The sequence below is a fragment of the Lutjanus erythropterus genome, chromosome 19 (assembly GCF_056507025.1).
Source record: "Lutjanus erythropterus isolate fLutEry1 chromosome 19, fLutEry1.hap2, whole genome shotgun sequence".
Classification (NCBI taxonomy): Eukaryota; Metazoa; Chordata; class Actinopteri; order Lutjaniformes; family Lutjanidae; genus Lutjanus; species Lutjanus erythropterus.
Genome location: NC_139335.1, coordinates 32,922,511 through 32,934,822, shown reverse-complemented (window position 1 = coordinate 32,934,822; position 12,312 = coordinate 32,922,511). Strand labels below are relative to the sequence as shown.

The following is a 12,312-nucleotide window of genomic DNA, read 5'->3' as shown; positions in this document are numbered from 1 at the left end:
GAGAGGGAGGGGAGGGGGCGCGCGCTCAACACAGCTGAGAGAAGAGCTGGTGAAGGTGTTGAGCACCTCACCAGCAGCTCTTCTCAGTTAATAGGCTTCAATTAAGTTGAGAGGAAATGTATCCTGTAATAACACCGTTTTTACAAGTGTAATATAGTAAACTTACTAAGCGAGGGTTCGATATCAGCATAGAAGCGGCTCAGGTGCGGTGGAGTGGATAGATGAGGTCTAATAATTAATAAAAAGCCCGTCTCTTTTCTTTTAATACCAGTATCCCAGAATTAACCATGAAGTGTACGCCGTGTGTATTTTATATTTTTTAAAAAGGAAAAAAAGTCGGAGTGACAAGAGAGCGCACGAGGCTGATTCCCTTCCACCTTCTCAAAATGGAGATCCTCGCCTCTCCAAAATGGAGGCCCGCCGCACGGCCCGAGCTGCAGGCGGGGTCAGAGTGGAGAACAGAGCCTGAACTTTGACCTACACTGTTGCAACCCCCTCCTCTCTTTTTACCCTAAATGAATTCCAGAACTGAGGCCTCCCTCTCAAACACGTCGCCCGCCCCATGTTAAAGTTCTCCTATATCGCCTTTTCTTTTGTACAGCAGGAGGGTTTAAACGTATTTTCTCTAATAAAGTCGCATGAGGAGAGAGACAAATCGAGAGTCTACATGCGTGCGCATTCTATTCAGCTACGCATACGTATGACGGCGTGTGAGTCTGCACACACACATGCAGTATTCATCCATAGAAACATTAATACTTAGACACAGTATATATATTCTGATGTGACTGTGGCAGGAACATGTACTAATCATCTAATAATAATCATAATTATAATGATAATGATAATAATAATAACAAGGATTAATAGGGATTATAGTATTATTAAATTAGCAATAAAAAAAATAATTAGACAAATAAAACTTATTTTGTGTAGCTTTTTAGGAACTATTTAGGCCAAAGTGAACAGTTTGCAGCTTTTTTCTTTTATATTTTTCTTCTCCAGAATAAATCAAAAATCATACAGGGAATATGATGCAGTAATAATAAGTTAGTGCAGAAAACATAATGAAAAGATATTCACCATACACACAAATATTGTATACTTGAGTGCCTTTGGAGTTGTCAGCCCACTCCACAATGCTCATGGTGGCATCATTATTAAATTTTGATTAGGCAAGATTCACCATTAAGTGGGGTTCAGTTGACCAATTAGATCGCAGAAAATGAGGGAGATGACCTTTCCCCTATAAATCTGGGCCAATCAGTGAGTGATGACCGCTGTGATTGGGCATCTCTCCCTCTGACTCTCTCATCTATTTCATACTTTTGCAGAATAATAATAAGATTTCTCACAGGAGTTAAATACTCGCTGTGGTCATGTAATGTGCAGGATATGTGCACTGCGCTGTGATTGGCTGAGAGTGGACATACAGGGAAGCACCCAGGTATGCCACATTTCTCTTATAGTCACATAAGAAATTGAAGTTCAAAAAAGAAAAAAAAAGTCAGAATTGTTACCGCTCATAATTGTTACCTAGAGGTGTGAAACGAGCGCCCCCTTCTCACTTTTTTCACCATTAAAGACACTCGCCAACCAGCCTGCTCTGCCATCTGGGATGTCGTGACTGCTTTCTGCTCTTGACATCTACTGGCTGTGACATCAAGCTGTCAGACATCAGTAACCCATAGAGAGCAGTGAAGATGCTCTCCATACCGTGTGATTCGGTGCGGATTTGCCCTTTAAAAAAAGAAAAAAACACACACTCCCAGTCATTTTCACACTCGTGCACTTACACATATTGACAGCCTGGTACACACTCTCCTTCACCGAGTGACGCGCCCCGCACAGGTTAGCCAGCGTGGAATCTGTCCCCCAGCATCAGTACCTCCTCCTCCTTTGCACTTCCTCCTCTTCCTCTCCTCTCCCTCTCACCCCCGGCTCCCAACGCCTCCTCTCACTAGTTTTCCTCCTTCTTCTCCCCTCCCCTCCCTCCTGCCTCCTCCTGCCCGTACTGTCTATTTAAAGCTCTTATACAGTGTTACATCCACTGGAATTTTCCCTCCAGCCCTCAGCAGTGGGGGGAGGCTTAGAGGGGAAAACTCCAGGAGAGGGACAGGAGGGGAAGAAAGGAAAATGGACAAATGCAGAAAGAGTTGGGAAGACAGAGAGCAGAGGAGAGATGGGAGAGAGAAGACACACATGGACACAGTTTTCAGCTTGGACACAAGGGAACCAAGACTCTTAGTAGGGCAGGAATATCAAATTGAAATAGTTGTAACTGTAGCTTGAGCAGCTGTGATTCTGATGGACACTTTGACATCATGTTTTCCAGAGAAAGATTCCTCTAAGTACTCTGAGTATTCAGGAGGGGGCGCAATAAGATCAGCTAATAATAAGAGAGTAAAGATAAGATAAGATCTAACTTTATCAATCCTGAAGGAAATTCTAGTGCCAGCTTGCTCCAAAAATTACACAATGATGACAAGTATCAAGTGCCATAAATATATAAAATATAAAGTGTATAAGGAATAAATGCAAAGAAACAGTGCCTGATAAAATAACAATTAAGGTAAGCGAAGTACAAAAGTAAACTAAAATAGAACAAGTAGAATGGTAATTAAACTGAAAAGTAATATTGGCAGTGATGTTGAGAGATAATAGAAAGTTATTTACATGATAATAATGAAAAGTAATATTACAGATTAAAGTGAAAAGTAATATTGCACATGATAATGAACATATTGCCCATCACATTAAAACATATTATTACATGGTTTTGTAAAATAGTCAGTCTGACTGGTGAATTAAAACATTCTAAGGTCTGTTATTTCTGCATAACAGACATTACTATAGGCACAGTTCTGATCATAGAACCTGGAGAAACTCAAAACTAATTATAAAATCTCTAAAATCATTTTAAAGTTAATATTTTGTGTCAAATTTTTGCCCATGTAACAAGCAGATTAATGTTCAGTTAGCGGACCACTATTGCAAAATAAAGCCATAAAACCATTTTGAAATTAATATTTTGTCTCATAAATGTTTGCTTAATATTCTTTGGTAAGTAACCATGTAATAACCAGGATAATGTACAGTGAGCAGGTCGTTATTGTTAAATAAATTGGGACTGGTTGATGCAGGTTATCCCTTATATATTAAATGTAACAGAAAAATAATATTGCCCATGATAATAAAACACAATACTAAGTGTAATAGAAAAGTAACACTGTACATGATATTGAAAAGTAATACTTTGTATTATTGTTCTACTGCAGTTGTCCTTCCTGCAGAAGTGGGAGGAGTTCTACAGTTTGATGGCCACAAGTAGAAACGTCCTCCTGTTCTGTGTCCTGTGTTCTGTGGTGCAGCCTCCACCCTCAGCCCCAGTGTGCCTCCTGGTGCTGCCTCGTGTTGTGGTGTGTCATTGCTGCTGCAGAGGTTCTTGCATCCAGGTTTTCCTCTAAACATGTGAATGAAAAGAGACTTAATGATCAGCGTGATCTTTTGATCGATTTGATTGCACTTGTATCACCTGTGGTAGAGTCAAACAGAGGCTTTTCTCTCTTCTCTGCTCCAGTGTTCGCTCATGCAGCAGCTCTGCAGAGCACACCCCACCACAGTGACGGTGGTTGGGATGGTTCAAAGGGTCAGTGGGTGGAGCCATCAAGGTGTGTTTAGCTGATGGGAAGACGGGTAGGTGGGATCGGATCGTAGGAATTTGTCTGGTAACGAGGTTAGTGCACACGCTGGAGGATTTTTGTTTGGTTGCCTCGACCCACTCGTCCCTCACCATTAGCAATGAAAAATTCATCTGTGATTTTATGCTGGCTAGATAGCTCTTATAAAATATTAACCCCCTGCACTTCTGCGCTCCTCCAGCCTGCAGCCAGCATTTGCTTCGTACTAGGGGACATTTGAGAGCATAGTGGGGGGTTGTAATGGCAGCAGGTAATGGCTGCACTGGACACCTCAGTGTACACACACATGAAACACACCAACAGTGGTTACACATGAGAGCGGGAATGAAAATCATATAAGTCATATAACTTTATTTTCTGAACTTCTTGTATGTAGTGTTTTGTTTGAGGTGGAAGTTCTGAATCATTTTGCTGATTCAAATCATTTTGTTCCTTTCAGTTCAAATATTTTTTCATTGAATTTTACTAAAGGAACAGTACATATTTTTCCTCTGGCTTGTTATGCTTTTTTGGTGTGAGTTGCAGAGTATTAGAGATAAAGATGCCTTCTCTCCAATGTAACAGAACTAGGTGGCATTAGTCCTCAAAGTGCCCAAAAAACACTTAAATAAAATTCAAAACCAGTCTGTCCTCCCAGAAATCATGACCAAGTTGCTCAAACTAATCCACAGACCTTGTTGTGAGCAGTTTCATGTAGGAACTGTTTTGTTTCTGAAGTAGAAGTGTTTCCCAAAGTCCAAGATGACGTCCTCAAATGTCTTGTTTTATCTTTTAATTTTTAAATTATTCCCATCTTGAATTTCACCCATTCTCATCTGGTCACCCTAGTCTGGTCAGGGGTGCATTCCATATCTGAAGTGGTCATTTGCATCATTGACCACCTCTTAACGTGTCCTGTGTGATCAGATATAAATCTATTGATCCAGACTTACTGATTATGTCACAGCTGGACAAGAGACATACAACTTTAAACTGCGACTGACAGGGAAAGTGTTGTGTTGCCTTTAAAATGTGCAGAGACGCGTTAAACCACGCAGCATTTTTTCACTTTGTTTATTGAGTCTGTTATGCTGATTTGTTCAGCGTGGACCGACCTTGAGACCCTCGCAGACGGTGGCTAATGCTCAGCACAGTGAAACTGTGGATAAAAAGCTTTGCAATGTATCGATGAGCACTTGTGTGGCAGTCAGCTGGACCAGTTTGTGTGCACTTTGTTTTCCTTCACTGGGAGTGTTTGTGTCAGTCAGTCAGTCAGTCAGTCAGTCAGTCAGTCAGTCAGTCCAGCTGCAGCGTCCTGACGAGGCCTGTTATCTGGACACTTGGCGGGAACACAGTGTGAGTTCCTGTTTCCCTCATTCTACGCGTTTGATTTGACACAGCAGATTCTTACAATTATGGATGAATACAACAATTCTTAAAGGGACAGTGCACCCCAAAATCAAAAATGCATGTTTGTCCCCTGGTCTGTGGTGCTGTTTATCCATGTTGGTAGTTTTGGTGTGAGTTGCAGAGTTTTGGAGATATCAGCCATAGAGATGTCTGCCAATATAATGGAAATAAGAGGCACTCAGCTTGTGGTGCTCAAAGTGCCATAAAAACATTTGAAAAATTCAAAACCAGTGTCTCTATCATGACCCGATTACTCCAGAGAATCCACAGACCTTGTTGTGAGCAGTTTCATGCAGGAACTACTTTCTTTCTACAGTAGACTGTAACTACTTTCATACGATTTTATTTCCACTAGAAAGAAAGTATTTCCTACATGAAACTGCTCACAACAAGGTCTGTGGAAGAGCTTGAGTAAGCAGGTCATGATTTTTGGAAAGAGTCACTGGATTTGTGGTTTCCAAATGTATTTTTTGGCGCTTTGAGCACCACAATCCAAGTGCAATCTAGTCTGATTATATTGGAGAGCACGCAGACATCTGTGTATTTTTGAATATGTGGTGAACTGTCCCTTTTATTGCTCATGTTTGATTATTTGTAGAGAAACTGCAGCTGGAGCTAAACAAAAAAAAAAATACAAATGTTTTTGCAGTGATGGAAAGTACATCTGTACTTGACTGCAGTATTTACTTTATACTTGAGTATTTCCATTTGATGCTACTTTACTTCTGCTTTACATAACTATTCAAATATTGTACTTTTTATTCCACTACATTTATTTGAAATTTAATTACTTTGCAGATTCAGATTCAAATATAATCAACAAGTAAAATGTGATGTATTATTATAGATAAAGATAACATCAGATAGTGGTGTATATTAAGTAATCAAAATGAGCTCCCCTTTTACCATCTACCATATTAAATTGATGTACACATTAATGCATTAACAATTATAATCCAATATCATAATATACACATCTGAAATGGGACATTCTGCATAAGTACTTTGTGCAATCTAGTTCCATTATATTGGGGAGAAGGCAGGCAAAAATCTAGATGGATAATCAGCACAACAGGCCAGGGGAACAACATGTATTTTTGATTTTTGGATGAACTGTCCCTTTAAAAGTGAAGCGAATAAAAAAAAAAAAAAAAAAAAGATACATTGTAAAATCTGCACTTGCTCTTTTCCTTGTACATGTCTCGTCAGTATGGATGCATATTTACCTGATTTAGCACATGGATGTACTGTAGAAGTCAACAGCTGCCATCTGGGCTGCACACGCTCTGCTGGAAAAGGTGTCAGTCAAACCCATCAAACACGCCTTTTTCTGGCATTAAACATCTCCGCTGGGAGTGTTAAACTACTGCCAGCACACACGCATTATCCCTCAATTTCATAGTCTGATTTGATGTAAGACTTTGGACAACATTAGACCATGCTGCTACAAATGGCATCACGCCCTCGTCACTGTGTGTGTTATTACATGAGTGTGTGTCTGTGTGTATTGCCCCACTAGACTGCTGGGAACAGTTTTCATTGACTTTTCAGCTCGTAATCTGTCTCTGTCTGACTCTCAGATTTAATCAGCTTAAAACCAGCAGCTAACCATGCTGTAACACACACATACACACACTCGGTTTCCCAGAAAGTTTTGTGTTAGTGTTGTACCCATTAAGCTACACAACACTGAGTGGATGGATGCAGATGTTTATGGGAGATCCAGTAAACCACAGCGAGCAGATTCCGGTGCCTCACTGTGGATTCATAGTGGGCGATGTGATCAATAAGTCACCAGAGGTCCATTCATGGCCTGCAGGGCTGAGCGAACACAAATACTCCACTTTTCATTGTCATTAGTGGTGACAGCGAGAGATCTGAACAGAGCTGCAACCATCAGTCAGTTATTAATTGAAGCTGCCAACTAGTTTGATAATCAATTAATCAGTTTGAGTAAATTTTTTTAGAAAAAAAAATAAGTCCAAATTCTCTGATTTCAGCTTCTTAACTGTGAATATTTTCTGGTTTCTTTACTCCTCTCTGACAGTAAACTGAATATCTTTGAGTTGAGGACAAAACAAGACATTTGAGGACGTCATCTTGGACTCTGGGAAACACTGATTGACATTTTTCACCATCTTCTGGATCATCAACTAATTCATTAATCAAGAAAACTGTTGACGATCGGTCGATAATGAAAATCATTCCAGGAAAGACTTAAAATCAATTAATTAATCCTGTCACAATCTTGTTAGCTGATAAATGGATATATATGTGGAGCACATGGACGTCCGTCTCGTGCAGCTCTAAAAACACTATATTAGGCTAAACAATTTCACCATATTTTATATATTTTCCGTGTCAAATGGACTATGTTGTTTAACATTTTGTTGTCATGTCTACAGCTGGAGATAAACTAGTTGTTTAATGTTACATTGCGTTCATACATGCACAACCATCGCTCCAAATGGATGGAGGACATGCGAAGCAGCCACGATGTGTATGGATGGATGAGCAAACATGTAGTTAAAAGCATGAATATCTCTGGCCTAAACCAAAATTCTTTCTATGTATTTATACAGACAAAGAGAGCTTGATCCAACCACTGTGGTGAAGCATACCCTGGTGGTGTCGGCGATGCCTTCAGACTTAATGAGCTGAACAGTTCACCCTGAACGTAAACTTAGTAAAGAACGACACATCAGCTTGTCCACCTGCAGCATGAGTGCCCTGTTATAACCTGACAGCAGCTCTCGACCAATCAAAACAGGTCAGGATGTTAATAATAGGAAAGGGACACTGTGCAACAAACAATCTCACATGTCGTTACAATTGCTGGTGCAATTAGTCTTACAGTAGCATCTAGTCTGGAGTTTAGTCTGCTGTAATCAGCAAATAGCTCCTATCTGTATGTCACTGCAGTACTGAGTGTGTATCACTGAGCAGATCATTAGCTGAAGGAGTTGGGACCTGCTGATGAGACCTAACAGGACATGAGTGAAGTTAGGGTCAGGTGTGGACGTCAAAAGACACATGAAGAATGTAGAGCTGCAACTAACCATTATTTTATAGTCGATACTGGTCTATAAAATGTCAGAAAATGGTAGAAGAAAAAAATCCTGATCAGTGTTTCCCAAAACTCAAGGTGATGTCCTCTAATGTCTTGTTTTGTCCACAATCCAAAAATATTTAGTTTACTGCTATAGACAAGTGAAGAAACTAGAAAATGGTCACATTTAAGAAGCTGGAATCAGAGGAATTTGTCTTTTTTTCTTTTAAAAAAACACTCAAAATAGTTAGCAATAGATTTTCTAATTGATTAATAATTGCTCATTAGAGTAAGTGTTGCAGCAGAGGAATGTTTGCCTTTTAAGTATAAAGAGATGAAAAGAAAGTAATGTTGATTAGGGCTGCAACGATTAACTGATTATTAATCTATTACTAATTATTTGCCAACTATTTTGAGAATTGATCAATCGATTTGAGTTATTAAGAAAAAACAAAAAAAAAACGCTCTCAGTTTCTTAAATATGAATATTTTCTGATGTCTTTGGTCCTCTATTACAATAAATTGAATATCTTTGGGTTGCGATTAAACAGTTGATATATTAGGTCATCATTTAGGGGTTTGGGAAACACTAATGGACACTTTTCACCACTGTCTAACATTTTATAGACCACAGAACTAATCGATTAGTTGAGAAAATATTCGTCACATTAATGGATTATGAAAATAATAGTTGCAGCCCTTATCTGGATGATGATTTTGCACTGATAGGCTTTACATATTGCACTCCTCTCTGTTGTGTTTTCTTGGCTATCAAAGTGTAGGACAACGCCCTCACACACCTCGCTGTGGTCCCAGGGGCCCCTCTGTCTGGTCTGAAGGGCTCCAACCCTTGGCCTTTGACCCCCTCCTAGAAGCGAAGCCTTTCTCTCCTCTCCTCCACCTCCTCCTTGAGGACCACACTCTTCTTTTCATTCTCTTGGCTTCTTTTCTTTCTCTCTGGCCCTTTTGTTCGGCCGGAGGCTGGAGCTGAGCGTGGATTTAATGCCTTCACAGCTGAGGGAACCTCAACAGCTCCGGTTTTTACGTTCGACTTAAGACATTTTCAAGCTTCATTGACAATGTGTTTCCATCTTTGCATATCAACAAAGAGTTGAGGATGAGATTCTCGGAGCAGATTTCTTTCTTGTTTGGGTGGTGCAAATTTGTTTGAAATGAAGCATTTTGACATTATGTTATTCATTTCTAATTCTATTCATCTGTATTGTCATTTTCAGGTGTATATACAATTAAAACATGGAATTCACTCAACGTATTGAGTCACTGTTGAGGTATTATGCTACTAATACACCTGATACTGAGTTAATTGCTTAATGACACATCAGGGCCTTTGGAAATAAGTGTAATATTATAATTTGCAGTGTTAATTCCCAGGCTAACTGAGTGTGGGAGCCCTGACAAGACAGGTCAGCCCCATGTGGGTAAAAGGCAAAGATGGTTTAAATGAAAAAAGATAACAGATGAGTGACTGAGCGCGTAAGCAAATGTGAGGCATGTTGTTTTGTTGTCCGTCCACCCGCCCATCCATCTTCTTTGCCCGCCCATTCCTAACCTGTTGCCATGGTTTCAGCCAATGGGGCAGGCCATGGGTTGGCAGGCGGCGGCGGTAGGGGTCAAACAAGTTCACTGTTGGTGGCTTGATGGGGGTTGGGATGTATGTGTGTGGGGGGTGGACTGGGGCGTTGGAGGGGATAATGGGGAGTTGATGTGTTGATAAGGTGGAACTTTGTGTGTGTGTGTGTGTATGTGTGTTGGAGGTAATGAAGATTTTGATGTCTGTGGTGGAAGTTCTGCATGTGCAGGTGGAGAACAGGTCTGTTTTTATGTGCGGTTGGTTGGTGGTGGGGTTAGTGATTGTAGCTGAGTATTGATCGAGGATCAAAGGGCTCTTCCATTTTTTTTGGAGGGGGGATGTCAGGTATTCGGGATGCACAAAAGACTATTCATCTGTGCTGGAGCCTCCTGGGGCTTTGGGTGGGGTTTAGTATGTGAGGTGGAGATGGGGGGTTGGTTGTTGTTGGGGTTTAGGGCCATTGATGTTCAGTTGGGTGGGGTGCGGGGTTGGATAAGGAGCGGTTAAGATGGTAATGGGTAGTAAAGACGGAACGCTACACTGTTGGACATTTCTACATTTCAATGCAAGCAGCTTCAGTAAGAAGGCTGGGGGTCAAAGGTGCAGCACTGATGCAACAGACGGAAAAATAGTTCTGTGGAGGGATGGGTTCAAGGACTGGACACATTGTCTGATTCATGAGACTCATTCAGCTGCAACTCTCCAAGCACCTAGACGATCCTTCCTAGGCTTTAGACTTGACCCATAACGTAAATAAAACTCAAATTGTCTTACTGAAAGTAGTGCATATAAACATATTCACAACTTAAATTTGCATTCTGGAGATCTATCAGTTTAAATAAAAGCTATAAAAACTGTCACTTTTTTTTTACTGTGCAATGTTTTACCAAACAGGCACTGATACAGATGATGAAAAAGAATTGGACTGAAAAGCAAATCCAATGATAAAACCACAGCTGATTAAAATCACCTTGAAAAATACCAGAGTATAAACAGATTACAAGAAATCGAACGAGGTCACAAGAATACAGAGGAGGGCCATCACTGCCAAAAAAAATGGTTACGCTGATTACAGCAAGCATGCATAACCAAACCAAGACTGGACGTGGTTACTGGCAAAAATACTGGACTGAGATCCACTTGTGCACAGGCTCGACTGCCACCCCTTGTATTCAGCGGGCCACCCTTCCCCCACTGTGAGCGTGGGCGGTTGAACACGAAGCCGTCCCACTACTTTTCCCACTACGGTTTTCTCCAACAACTGGAGCTCAAGCTCCATAACGGTGACGTTTATCAGGGGTGTTGGTGAAGTAGAGACGAAGGGCCTCCTACCTGCAGAGATATTTTGGTGGATGTCAGAATCTGTCCGGCAGCCAAAAACTGGACGTTTCTCGCAGTTAATGTGAGTTCAGAGATGATGGTACAGATGGTGTAGGGGCATCAGGAGCTCATGGGTAATGTGTTGTGCTGATTCAAGATGGATCTGCCTGAGAAGGACATTTTTGCTAGAATTTAAATAAAAATAAGTGTTGCACTCATTTAAACTGTGCAGTTATACACACCAGTGTGGGTTTGATGTGTATGTCAGTGTAAGAATGTTTTAGGTCCAATGTGTTTTTTGTGGATGAGATTTGCAGATTCTTTGTGTTCAGATGAACCAGAAAGGAGTGTTTGATTTCAGTACAAAAAGAAAAAAAGTGCAATGTTTACCGACGCCTGTAGCTCACACCAGAGGCATTATACAAGTGTTGACATGCATCGATACCTGTGAAAAGGGATCTTGACGTATTGACCAGCATCAACCCCCGAAGAAGCATGGTAGGATGCTAGAGTTGTTGCCATACCAGAATTTTAAACTTCAGAACAAAACTTGCATTAAAAAACAATATGCAGTGCTTCTTTTGATACCATGACAAAAGAAAAAAACTGATAAGCGCAAAAATTAAATGTTTTTAATTTTTTTTAAACTAAAATACTTTCAAGTTTTGACAAGTGCTCGGATTTTGCAACTAACTGCAAACAAGTGTTTTTTTAAAGGTTGCTGGCATGTCATCATTGTAGAGAGCTGTCCATAATGGCAGCACACTCACACATGTGCAGGACCACATCATCCACTGACAAGCAGTATTCTCACCTTGATTGAAACCAGGACATTTTCATAAAAAAAAAAAAAATCAATATTTAAACAAAGATGATCATATTAGTACATTTTTATACCCATGTTATCAGTAGGTATTGTTAGCTGTAGATTTTGAAGGATTTTAATACATTTCCAAATTGTTTGAAGTTATGAATTCTTGTCTTCTTGGGACAGGGGTGTTAATAAAATTAATATTTATAAAACATTTTATAAATAGTAAACTTTTTGATTATATATATATATGTTTTATATATAGAAATCTGTAAAGAATAAATGTTCAGAAAAATTGGGAATAAAATAGAATTAGAGTGCTGATATTCATAATTGTTTTTATTTTGATGTATTTTGGTAGGACATGATCTGTCCCAGTGTCCCAGTTTTTAGCTTTTCATCAGGTGATTGATGAAGATGAATCAAAGCAACATTTCAGTGACTCTTGTTA

At 40.0% G+C, this 12,312-nt stretch overlaps 1 protein-coding gene across 1 annotated transcript in view; it reads left to right on the top strand.

The window, feature by feature from the left end:
* Positions 1 to 12,312, top strand: part of igf2bp1 (insulin-like growth factor 2 mRNA binding protein 1) — an 83,506-nt gene that overhangs the window by 44,387 nt on the left and 26,807 nt on the right. The window lies entirely within an intron of this gene.